Source organism: Indicator indicator, chromosome Z, assembly GCF_027791375.1.
Source record: "Indicator indicator isolate 239-I01 chromosome Z, UM_Iind_1.1, whole genome shotgun sequence".
Taxonomy (NCBI): Eukaryota; Metazoa; Chordata; class Aves; order Piciformes; family Indicatoridae; genus Indicator; species Indicator indicator.
Genome location: NC_072053.1, coordinates 67,197,990 through 67,208,893, shown reverse-complemented (window position 1 = coordinate 67,208,893; position 10,904 = coordinate 67,197,990).

The window sequence follows — 10,904 nt, the reverse complement described above, 5'->3', positions numbered from 1 at the left end:
GTAAGGCTTACTTTTGTAAGGAAAACTCTTTATGCATTATGAATTAGATCCTTAGACATGTTTGAGGAAGCAGGAAGTTTTCTTGCCTAAAAATTAGCATTATCGTAGAGATGCAGAATTTTCATTTTGACAGGTGGATTTAGCAGAGTGTTTGTAAACTCTGACCTTCCATTGTAGCACTGGAACTATGGCTTTTTTTTTTTTTAAACAACAACAAACACCCAAACAACAACAAAAATCCACATACACAAAAAAACAAACCCAAAGGTAATACACAGCCTACTGTGGTGAGCAAGCTGAAATTGGTGCGAAAAGACCAAACTTTATTCCTGGGTGGCATTATCTATTTCCCCCTGGGTTTTATGCCACATTCATTCTGAAACTCTTCACTCTCAGAAGAGACATGCAGATGGAGAGAGTCTTATTTTATGGAAGCACACAAAATTTCGTTGACAAATGCTGCTGGTATAGAAATTGATCCATAGCCCATTTGAATAGACTAATTGCTTAGAAGCGTGCGTAGATGACAATGCCACCATGTGCTCTGTTTTCCAAAGTCTGCAGGAACTGAAAATAAAAAGAAGCACACAGCAAGAAGGTTAATAATTTATAATTCAGATAGTTAAGCCATTATGGGTGTTTATCATGAGGATGGAGGTGGTTTGATATTGTGTATGCTCTATGGAGAAGAAAAGCTTTGTCCACAAAACCAGATCTGTTAGCCTTTTTATTCTGTCTTTGGACTAGTCTTTTTGTAGTCATGTTATTTAACAATGTTCTTTGTAACTGTCAATTTCATACTGATTTAGGAATCAGTTATAACTAAGCAGTAACAGCCTTACTCAGACATAAAGTCTGAGTCTTCATGGCAAGAAACTTGCAGGGCTATACACATTAGTTTGACAATAAGGTCAGGGGTTGGTCATACGTTTGGGAGTGAATACCTGCTTCTCTGCCAGAGAAAACTATGCAAGATTCTGGAGACAAAATCTGTGATGACCTAAAACCTGTAGTGCTTTCTTTTCCCCCAGTTTCTCAAAGGCAATTAACTATCTGATATAAAACTGAATGTGTATGCAAGCAGAGTTCTGCATTAAGAGAAAGCATACTAGTCAGGGGCACAGAAATAAAGCAATTCTAGCTGGGTCAGGACACAGGCAGACACTGGCTTAATACCTACATGTTTGTTTTAGGCAAGTTTTCTTCATAATTCTATTACTACTATTGATTATTTGGGAGGTACCCCAGAAAGTTGGCCTATCAAAGAAGTGTTGTTTTTTAAGCAGGTACTATTTCTGGTTTTGTTTCATGAAACAAAAAATTAGGCTGACACAGAATTAAGTAGCCACTGTGGAAACGATAGTTCAAACCAAGCTATATGTACACAGAGAGTTCAAACCAAGCTGCTAGGTATATGCACACAGAGCAGCATAATGAATTGTCACAGCTTGTCTCTGTTATTTTAAATTTTTTTTTCATTTGTTTAAAGAGAGATTGTTTTATCTGAAGAAGGCAAGTGAAGCAGACAGAGAGAAAATATGACTGAGCTTCACAAATACGTTTACTGGTTTCTCCACTTGATACACAAATACAGCAAAACTGACTGATGAAGTCACCACCAATTGTCTGACAAGCATTTTCTTGGAAAGAAAATGTCAACTTGCCTTTTTGCATTAAACCCATAGAAAAAAGCATATTTCATGTTCTTCCTTGTTTTTTTTTTTTCCCTGAATCATGGAAACGGGAAGATGGGTGATGTTCCCATTCCTATTCTGAACTACAAACTTGCAGATGGAAGGCTTCTCCTGACAAACAATTGCTTTTTCTTCCACTGTTTGAGGCTGTTGTTGCTACAGCAAGTCCAAACTTTGATTAGAAATTTTAAAAGTGGATCATGACAGCAAACTTTCTACAACAGCAGCAGTACTCATTTTCATTTGGATAGATGTGTAAGACAAAACTGCAGCTTTGCTACACCTAGCAAAGCTCCTGGCAGTGTGCAGTGACATATTTGTTATGCTATCCTTAAAGAAGTCCCAGTTAAGCAAAATTAAAAGTTAAGTAATAAAGGATGGGGGAGTTTTTTGGGGGGGTTCTTCTGGGATTTTTGTTTTTCTTTCTTTCTATTTTTTTTTTAATGTAGTCACTCCATTATGCTTTCTTCTCGTGCAGCTGGCCTTGCCATTTTCATTCCTTTTCCATGTAAAAAGTTACATAGAAGGAGCAGTACTCAAATTATTTTATTACCTCAAAGACACGTCAGGGTTTTGGGTTCTGGTTTCTTGTTTTGTTGGGTTTTATTGGTTTTGTTTGCTTGTTTGTTTGTTTTTTGTTCACTCAACTGTATACTTCTACCAGACCGATACTTCAAACTGTCATTTACATTTAATTCATTAAAACCAGCTTTGCATCAATTTCACAATAGGAAGTCATGCAGGGGAATGTGACAACTCAGTACATAAAGAGAATCATGGGCAATATATAGAGCTGGCCTCTGATGCAATGGATACAATCAGAGAGAGAGACAGAGAACTACTGGGAGAAACAGTAGAAAAGAGCTAAAAAAGCACTCCCTTTCAAATGAAGGTAAGTTAACAAGAATAACTGCTAAGAAGTAAGATCTTCATCTGTTATTGTTTATGAAACCAAGTTCCATTTAACATGCACTTGGTTAATTAAACAAGCATTTTCCTTGTAAGCAGAATTGCGTATTGCCAAATAGTGGCTTGGGGTCAGTATCTTTAAAAACTGTTAGACAATGCATAATGTGCAACAGAAGTGCCTAGCTTTATAATACCTAGCAGGCTCATAAAATAAGCCTATAGTATGGGTATGTATTATGTAAGGTACCTGATAATGATTCCACACTGCATACTAATCCACTGCTGTTATTCCACTTTTCTAATATAATTTCTACATGGATTTCCACGTAAGAAAGCTTTTTCAAAAAAATCAAGTTGCAGCTGCAAGGTTTGTAAGTAGTTGTGACTGATTGATTTCAGTTTTGGTGGTTTTTTTGTCGTTGTTTTTTTTTTTTTTTTTTTTTTTTTTTTTTAAACTGACAGCTTCTTATACCTCATTGTGGCAGTGCTACAAAACATTTATTTCTGTGTTTGGTGTTGGAAGGTTATAGAACTGATTGTGATTTTTTTCCCCAACTCTATAGTAGTGTAAAAAATAATTTCCCAATAAAATTTGTTAAAATATGGAGCCAAACACTCTATGTACAACATCCCATTAATCCCAACAATAAAACACAGCACCTTCAGAAACAAAATGCTACCAGTTGCAGAGAAAAACAACATAGTAACAGTTTCATTCTATGACTTACATATGGAGAAGGTCATGCAAAGCATCTTTTCTGTTCACTGAACCATTGAATCATTTGGGTTGGAAAAGACCTTTAAGATCATTGATTACAGAGTATTAACCCAGCACTGCCATATCCACCACTAAGTTATGTCCCTAGGCACCACATCTACATGTCTTTTAAAATAAATCCAGGGATTGTAACTCTACCACTTCCCTGGCCAGTCTGTTCCAATGTTTTAACAGCCCTTTTGGTAAGGAAGTTTTCCTAATGTCCAACCTAAACCTTCGCTGGTGCAGCTTGAGGCCATTTCCTCTCATCCTGCCACTTACTACTTGGGAAAAGAGACTGTCATCCACCTCAGGACAACCTCTTTGTAGGTAGTAAAACACAACAATCGAAACAGCTGTAAAAATTTGAATCCAAGAGGTAATTAATAACTGCAGGAAAATCCTATTTAAAAAAATCACAGCCTTTCACAGGCAACAGGGAGCCACACTGGCTATGGCTGTGTGTGGTGTGAGCAGGTCAACTGGCACGGCTCCAGGATGAAGTGATGGAGCTCAGGGAAGAGGTGAGTAGGTTAAGAAGCATCAGGGAGAGTGAGAGGGAAATTGATAACATTCACAAACTGGTCTTCACAAATACAGAACAGGAGCCAACTCTTAGTGGGGCAGAGGATTCAATATCCTCTCATCAGCAAGCCCCCCAGCCCTCCTGTAGTAACTTACATGTGCAGGCTCAATGGGAACAGGTAGCAACCGTGCGAAACAAAAGACACAAATGGAGCAGATCTGCTTCTTTAAGAAGGATGCCACTCATAGTGCCCTTGCAGAACAGGTCTGAAGTTCTGCAGGAGGAACTGACTGTGAGCAAGGATGAGGGCTCACTCAGGCCAAAAGTGCCACAAAGGCCAGAAGCACCACCAAGGCCGACTCACCTCAGGCCAGCCATAAAAACTGACCCTGAGAAGAAAAACGGAAGGGTCATTGTTGTAGGTGACTCCCTGCTGAGGAGAGTGGAGGGCCCAATATGCAGACCAAATCCACTTCATAGAGAGGTCTGCTGCTTCTCTGCCTGGGTAAAGGTGTCATAGGTATACTTCCCACCCTTGTGAGTCCTTCAGACTATTACCCACTTCTGTTTTTTCAGGTGAGTAGTGCTGATGCAGCAGTGAGAGGCTCACATTCAATTAAAAGGGACTCCAGGATCCTGCAGCAAGTGCTGAAGGGGTCGGGAACTCAAGTTGGGTTCTCCTCCCTCCCTCTGACATCAGCCATGGATGAGGGAACATTTAGGATGAGCCAACAGGTCAATTCATGGCTCTGAGGCTGGTATCATTCACAGGGGTTTGAATTTTATGATCACAGCACAGTTTACAGGGCACCAGAGCTGCAAGCAACTAATGGAATACACCTGTACCAGAGGGGGAAAAGGATCATGGGGCAGAAGTTAGCAGAACTCATTGACAGGGCTTTAAACTAGATTTAAAGGGGGAAGGGAATGTTAATCTCATGCTTGCCTGTGACAAACATTGGGGCAGCTCACCAGAGGCAGAGGGATGGAGTGCTAGCAAAGACTCTCACCTTGTTGCCCTGAGGCAAGCCAAGGATGAAGCATTGGGACACCCCAAGGGAATCAAGGGGGATTCACCTGAGAGGGTGACACAGCCAGCCCAGTTGAAGTGCCTCTGTGCAAATGCATGCAGCTTGGGCAACAAACAGAATTAATTAAGGGCCACTGTGCTGCTAGGATACTGTGACATAGTGGCTATTACTGAAACTTGGTGGGATGATTCCCATGACTGGAATGTAGGGATAGATGGATACAAGCTCTTTAGGAAGGACAGGCAGGGGAGGAGGGGAGGAGCTGTTGCTCTCCATATCAGTGACCAGCTGGAATGGGTGGAGCTCCACCTAGGGAAAGATGATGAGCTGGTTGAGAGCATATGAGTGAAGACTGAAGGGAAGACAGGGGAAGGAGATATTACTGTAGGGGTCTGCTACAGGCCACCTGACCAGCAGAACCAAGCAGGTGAGGCCCTCCACAGGCAAAGAGAAGTGGCTTTGTGTTCAGAAATCATGGTCCTCATGGGGGATTTCTACCACCCTGACATCTGTTGGCATCACAAGCGCTGACACAGCTAGGCACCAACATTCCAGGATGTTCCTGGAATGCATAGTTGACAACTCCCTCCTCCAAATGGTAGAGGAACCAACGAGAAAAGGTGCTATGCTGGACCTTGTTCTCAGTAATAAGGAAGGGCTGGTGACCAATGTGAGGCTCAGAGATAACCTTGGCTGCAGCGACCATGAAGCAATAGAATTTAAGATCCTCAGGGCAACTAGGAGGATATATCCTAAGCTTACAATCCTGGATTTTAGGCATGCAGACTCTGATCATTTCAGGGATCTGCTGGCCAAAGTACAGTGGGACAAAGCCCTAGAGGGAAGAGGGGCCCAGGAGAGCTGGTCAGTGTCCAAGGATCACCTTCTCTGTCTCCAGGAGCAAAGTATACCTACGAAGAGAAGGGCAGGAAAGAATGCTAGGGGACCTGCCTGGATGAGCAAGGAGCTCCTGGACACACTGTCACACAAAAAGAAACTCTACAGGGAGTGGAAGAAAGGACAGCTAGAATGGAGGGCACATAAGGAAGCTGCCCAAGCAAGACACCTGGTTAGAAAAGCTAAAGCTTGATTAGAAAAGCCAAAGCTCAGCTAGAATTAAATCTATCCAGAAAGATCAAGGGGAACAGCAAAAATTTCTATAGGTATATTAATGGTAAAAAGAAGACTGGGGAAGGTATGGCCCCCCTCAGAAACAGAATTGGTGACAAGTGATGTGGAGAAGGCTGAGGTTCTCAATGACTTCTTTACCTCAGTCTTCACTGGCAAGGGCTCCAACTACACTTCCGGAAGAATGGAAGATAATGGCAGGGACCGGAAGAAGGAACTGCCCATTGTGAGTGAAGATCAGGTTCGTGACCATCTGAAGAGCCTGAAAGTGTTCAAGTCCATGAGACCTGATGAGATACACCCACAGGTGCTGAGGGAACTGGCAGATGAGGTTGCTAAACCACTCTCTACTATATTCTGAAAGTCATGGCAGTCCAGTGCAGTCCCCACTGACTGGAAAAGGGGAAACATAACCCCCATTTTTGAAAAAGGAAAGAAGGAAGAACCAGGGAACTACAGGCCAGTCTCAACTCTGTGCCCAGTAAGATCATGGAGCAGATCCTACTGAAGACACTGCTGAGGCAGAAGAATAATACAGAGGTGATTTGGTACAGTCAGCACAGCTTCACTGAGGGCAAATCCTGCCTGACAAACCTGGTGGCCTTCTATGACAAGGTCACAACATTAACAGATGAAGGCCGAGCAACTGACGTCATTTTACCTGGACCTGAGCAAAGCCTTCGACACTGTCCTGCACGACATCCTGGTCTCTAAGCTGGTAAAGTGTGGGTTTGATGGATGGACCATTCAGTGAATAAAGAACTGGATTGATGGCCTCACCCAAAGAGTGGCTGTCAATGGATCCATGTCCAAGTGGAGGCCAGTGACAAGTGGAGTTCCTTAGGGATCAGTTCTGGGACCAGTCTTGTTTAACATCTTATGCATCAAGAGAAGCACAGACAGCAGGTTGAGGGAGGTGATTCTCCCCCTCTACTCTGCTCTGGTGAGACCCCACCTGAAGTTTCAACAAGCTTTGATAAGATTTTTCATTATCTCAATCCTTTGTGCCAAAAAGAACTGTTGTGGTCTAGGCCCAGCAGGCAGCTGAGTTTTGTGCACCTAACCACACAATGCACCTCTCACCTCCACCCTCTGTAATGTCCCTTGCAATCAAAGCCATTCTAGCCAAGCCCCATAACACTTTGCTCCAGTTAGCACTTTCACTTTTGAAGCTGGCATGACTGCAGCAGGTTCAACTCAATCCATGACACACTTTGAAATTTTTTGGGTAAGGACTATGATTTCTTAGATAGCAGCAGTGATATTTGAGTTATATTAACAACTTACTTTGTTTCTGATTTCATCTCATCTGTTTAATTCCTCACCTCATTGCTAAGATGAACTCAGTATTACTATTACTTCAAAGCTTGGCTTGTATTCACATTCCTCTGTGTGGCTGTTGTAGAGAAAATTGCAGAAAGCCTGTGTCTACCACACATGAAACCATTTCTCTGCTAAGGATTCATTCAGCTGAGGGCTGATGGAAAATAAGTACAGCAGTAGGCAGGACAGAAGGGAGGAAGTGAAGAAAACTGTTTGCCCACAGACTAGGCAACTCGGTATACTGCTCATCCCATATATACTTTACAAGAAACTCACACGGTTGATAACCCTGAAAGACAGTTGCTGAGCAGAGAAAATTCATGGTAGTGGAGCCAGACTGCCATGGCAGTGAGAGTAATGGAAGAAAAAAAAAAAAGAAAATCTATTCAGTTCTATTAAAAGTTAGAGAATGCGAAAGGTCTGACATTTCCTGCTTGCTTGGCCCTGTCTTTATTCAATCGTTCTGAAGAGTGCAATGATGACTACAGCTTTACAACTGCAATACTCAGGTATTCCATACTCTCTTGGCTCAGCTGGGAGCATACACACTGGCAGCTGCATCAGACAGAGGAACGCAAGAACGTCTTCAGCTTGTAACTCTCAGAGACTGACATGTGAAATTGACTGCCAGTCAATTCTGTACACAGTATTTTCTTACTCTCAATTATAAGCATTTTGACAAAAGGAGTAGTTGTAATTAATCCTTAAGAAAAAAGAATGTGACTCTACTATTTTCCTTACACATTCTGATATTTTTAGACACTTTCATTGCAAACCGAAAGCACTAAAATAGAGCACCATACGATCAATAATTCATTGTGGAACAACAACTTTGTCAAATACAAGTTCAGTTTACCCTCAAAGATTTTGTTAAAATTAACAAATAGCTTTACTGAAGCATGAGGCTTTTGAAATGTACTGTAGATGTTCTTGCATAGAAACTAATCTTGAACACCTTTCACAGGGGCAAGTCTGGATAATGTAAGAAATGAAGCAGTTCACAGAAAATAGCTCAGATGAACAATACTAAAAATCAAAACCAAGTGAAAACAGGAGAACAGATTACAATTTTTAGAGTAGTGAAACAGACCCACTTAGCATTAACAGCAATGATGCATTGGGTCATTTTTATTGCCTTCTACAGAAAAGAAGATTCTATTGACCAGATTTTTATCCACTGTGACAAAGTTTTGCAGGAAGAAAAACAGATGTTATATATACATATATCCCCAAGTAAACATAAATATAAGTTTTTTGGATTTGAAAATGTTTAAGGAAAAACAACACCATCTAGAGATCAGTATTTCTATGTACAAAACAGTAAACAGACAGCAATTATGTATAAATCTTCAAAGCCCTTTTTCTCATTTTCTCATTGTATTTCTATTAATAAGTACTTTTAACTTTTAAGTCAGCTTCTGTCCATTGGATTTAATACAGTCTGCTTGAAAACAAAGTATGAAGATAGAGCGATTTTGAGTAAAACATATTTTTAAAGGAAGTAACCCAAACAAAGCTTTGTCATGTTTTAAAAGACAGGGATGAAATATCTAAAGTAACATTACAATGTTACAAACTTGTATCACATAAGGCAAAAGTCAAACAGGTATACCAAATATGAAAAACTCTTTCTGAAAAACTTCTAAGATACTCAAATCTTTTGCAATTTTTTTTCCTTTGGATCGCCCACTTGCCAGACTCTAGGCTTGACAGGTTAGTATTTACACAATGAAGCACTGGCAAAAGAATCACAAGACAAAACTAACTGACACCTCTTCTTAGATGTATGCATCTGGTTTGGGCTGACAGCTCTACAGGGAGAGTATTTAGATAGCTGAAAGCAACTGCTGTCATTTGTGGAGTTTATTTTACACATCCATTTACTTCCGCTTATTATTCACATTTATCTTCAGCACACTTTCCCTGATAGCCCATGGGCCTACTTCTACATTTCTCTCTCCTCTTCCCCACCCCCCCTTAAAGGCAACAGGGACTGTATATCAAAAATTCTTCCTTCAGCAAAATCCTAGTTCACTGTAGGTTTGGGGATCATTTATCTTGCTACAGTTGAGAATTCTATTTATGTATGTTAGGCAAATAGAAGCACTTTTTTAGGAATGAAAAAAATAAAAAAAGCATAGTAGTTTACAGTAACACCTCCAGACAGACAAGAGAAAAAAAAAGAATAAGGTCTCCTCCAACAGATGTAGGATGAACAGAAGAAAGCCGTCAGAACTTTACAAGAACATGACAGCTAAGATTGTGCTGCTACCTATCTCCTGTACGGTTTCCCACCAAACTCAAGTCCAAAGTATTGTGGGTTCTCATATTCTTCATCAAAGACAGTAGGTCAACATGAAGTTTTTTTGTTTGTTTTTTAACATTACTCTTTAAAGAGAAGAGTTAACATCACAGTTTGGTGCAATTTTTGTATCCCATTAAACTAAATGCTGTACTGTTCCAACTTATTTGTAAGAGGAAAAAGCAGGTCACGAGTTTTCTGCATGCACAAAGCATCTGGAAACAGAATGTACTAGGATATTGGTAATTAACATTTCCCAAGGAATTTATTTTTTTCATGAAGGCTTTTTCTTTCACCTCCATGGTAAAGTCCTTCCTGATGATCCAAAACCAAACTGTCTTCCAGAGTCCCAGTATAGGTTTCAGCAAATTCTGCATGCTCAATAAAGACATTTCAGTGTCTGAAGACCACCAATGCAAAACTCAGTTGTAACTAAACCCAGCAGCATCTTGGGAAATAAGAGACAGCTATTAAGATGCATACAGGACAAAAGCACTTTCACTACCTCTACCTTTAAATTCAAATTATTCTTATCTTTTTTCCATGGCATCACATTAAGCACTGGGTCATTCCACAGTTGCTTGAGAATTTGGAAAATAGCACCAGACAAGCCTGGAGGACATAAAAATTTTTGTAAGATCTTCGTCTTGGAAGGGGAAGGAGAATCTGTAATATTGTCATATAGCATTTCCATGATCCACTAGAAAACTGATTTGTTAGTAAGTTAATTATACATAGAAATAAATTAATTTTCCCTGTGATAACAAAAAAGCATAATTTAATTTGTATTTGGGAAATACATATTTGGTTTAAAAAAAAAAGCTGCGTGTTTTCAAGACAGAGCATACTTCTCTCATTTTCACTGTCTGCTTCAGCTATGACACAGATGGCTTATTACTCTGCTATAGCTTAAGGGATGGAGGATGATATTTGTCCCAGTGGCATCCAGCCTACATTTGCAGTAAAGATACCTTAGTAACATCTGCCCACCAGAGGAAACTAGGAACATAAAACCCAGTCCTTCTATTTGCATTTTTGCCTGTAAAACATCTGATAAAACACAGCCCACACGACTCATTTCAGTCACAAACTAGAGTTGACTAACAGGCACAACAGAGCTGCAATCCCTGCTCACAAGAGGTAAGTTCAGGACTTGGGAGCTGAGAGCTCTCCTATGCTGCTTCCTACTCTTGCAGTGGTTTTGAGGGCGGAGGGAGGAATGAAAAACTGTTTT